This window comes from Cebus imitator, unplaced genomic scaffold, assembly GCF_001604975.1.
Source record: "Cebus imitator isolate Cc_AM_T3 unplaced genomic scaffold, Cebus_imitator-1.0 Scaffold475, whole genome shotgun sequence".
NCBI lineage: Eukaryota > Metazoa > Chordata > Mammalia > Primates > Cebidae > Cebus > Cebus imitator.
The window spans coordinates 280,889-283,651 of record NW_016107790.1 but is presented as its reverse complement, the minus strand read 5'-3'; positions in this window follow the sequence as shown (position 1 = coordinate 283,651).

Here is a 2,763-nt window from a genome sequence, read left to right as displayed (position 1 = left end):
TTGAGACAGAGGCTCACTCAGTCACCCAGGCTGGAGAGCAGTGGCGCGATTCAGCTCACTGCAACCTCCACTTCCCAGGTTCAAGCGATTCTCCTGCCTCAGCCTCCTGAATAGCTGGGATTATAGGCATGTACCACCAAGCCCAGCTAATTTTTACATTTTCAGTAGAGATGAGGTTTCACCATGTTAGCCAAGCTGGTCTTGAACTCCTGACCTCATGATCCGCCCACCTCAGCCTCCCATGGTGCTAGAATTACAGGCATGAGCCACTGTGCCTGGCCAAAATATATTTTCTTACTGGATGTATCTAGCACAGAGATTTCAAAATCTCAGGAGCAACCCTTAATGTGTCCCTTACATCCACAGGTAGTCATCACTTAGAGATTTAAATCCAACCAGAGATGAAATTCCTCACCTGTAACTATTTGCATGATTTGCATGGGCCTGCCCGGCCCAGGCACTATTCTTTTCCCAGTGACTGGAGCATTAATGGGGATACTGATGGGTGTATGAAATGCGTTAACATAAAAATGTTTTCTTTTCCCTTCTTGCCTTTCATAAATGAGGCAGGTTTCAATATGTGGACCCTGAAGCAAAGAAAGATCAAAATGAAGCTCAGTGCTCCTTCAACACCTGCCAGCATCTGTTCTTGTGCGAGAATGTCACAGTGATGATGTCTCAGTTTCTTAGTCTCTATTAGAAATTTAAAATTATTATTATTTTAAAAGCTTCAGTCCAGTTTCTCAGAGACTTCACCTGAAAATGGAGGCCCTGAAAAAGCCGTGAGGAGCTGAAAACCAGGGTATTTTGAGAAGCTCAGAAAATGTTTCCTGGCCCTCCTCACACCGTGTCAGTGCAGGCCGTGGCGCTGGGTTCAGGTCGAAAGCAGTGATTCCTCACCTTGCGTCCACATTAGAACCACCTAGGATGCATTTAAGAATACCAAAGCCCCCACCCCCATCCCGATTTGGATTCTCTGGCATCTGACACACCCCAGGACCTCAGAGTTTGTTTGAAACTCCCAGGTATTTCGGACATATATCCATGGTTCGGAACCATTGGCTTAAGAAAGAATAATCACTCCATTTGGGATTTTTCTTTCTTTTTTTCTTTTTTTCTTTTTTTTGAGACGGAGTCTACCTCTGTAGCCAGGCTGGAGTACAGTGGCGTGATCTTGGCTCACTGCAACCTCCGCCTCCAGGGTTCAAGAGATTCTCCTGTAGCTGGGATTATAAGAACGCGCCACCACGCCCAGCCAATTTTTGTATTTTAATAGAGACGGGGTTTCACCATGTTGGTCAGGCTGGTCTCGAACTCCTGACCTTGTGATACGCCTGGGTCTCCCAAAGCGCTGGGATTACAGGCCTGAGCCACCACCCCTGGCCCATCTGGGATCTTTCATTGTGCAGATTCCAAAAGGAACTCCCGATGTCTGTCCTGCAGGTCTTTGTTACTCAGTGTGAGTGGGCCTCAAACCAGCAGCTTTGATGAGAGAAATGATTTTTGGAGTTCCTGGAGAACAGCACTGTCCGGCAGGACTTCCTGTGATGATGGAAACGTTTTTTACCTCTGCTGCTCGGTACGGTAGCCACTAGACGCCTGTTGCCGTTGAGCACTTGCAATGTGGCTCACGCAACTGAGGAACAAAATATTTAACCTTGTTGATCTTTAAACCTGCATTTAAAGAACCATATGAGATTAGGGGCTCCAGTAACGAGCAGAGCAGACAGAGTGTACTGAAGGGCCGACTTGGCCAACAAAGGCCCTAGAGTTTCTTTTACAGTGTAGAGAGAACATCGCTTCTGCCTTTGGCAAAGGTGGTGAGGCCGGCTGCCCTGGAACAGAAGGGATGCCTCAGAGGAGCGGTTCTCAAAGGCTAGTCTGGAGCCAACAGCATGAGCAACAGCATCACGGGGGAGCTTGCTAGAAATGCAGACTCTCAGGCCCCATCCAGACCTCCTGAATCAGGCCCTGCGTTTTAACAAGATCCCCAGGTGATCTTTGTGAATAGTCAAGACTGAGATGACCTGCCAGTAGCTCTCTGCTCTGCTCTTCAGAAGACAAGGAGCCAGTTTCACAGAGTCTGATGCTGGAGGTCACTCTATATTAAGTCATGAGTATCCATGTGTATTACCAGACTTGCCAGATGTGGACAGGCAAGAGTTATGGAGAGCAATACATTTGAAATTGGGAATAGATTGGTACAATTTAAAGGGCAAAGAGGTCTTCTTTTAGTTCTAATAAGGCTTCATTTAGATGGGGCAGAGGAGAAACTAGAGAATTCAATTGCAAGACAAAGATCTAACTAACTCAAGATGTTTCCCACTTGATTTTCAAATTCATTCCAGTTGTTTCTTTAGATGGGGCTCACATCAGATATCTTGCTAGTATAGAAAGTTCCTGAGCTGTACTGACAAACAAAACAGGCCTGTAGCCCCGTGACACTGTGCTTTACTTACAAGATAGATTTCCCTTTGGGAGCTAAGGGAGAGGGGACAGAAAAACAAAAAAACCTCAAGCCGGAAACTCAACACATTTAGAAAAGGGGGCAGAAAATAGGACAAGAAAAAAATTGGTTTATGTAACAGCAATTTTTTGTAATAAGTGTGGGGACAGGTCCCATCGGGATGGTATTAGGCTGTTAATTTTGAAACGATCATTGGAACCCAGCTGGATAGCAGCAAGGTTTGACGCCAGGAGCAAACACAGCCAGGAAGTGGAGGAGCAGATGACTCAGCCCACAGGGCACCAGAGGCGGGGATA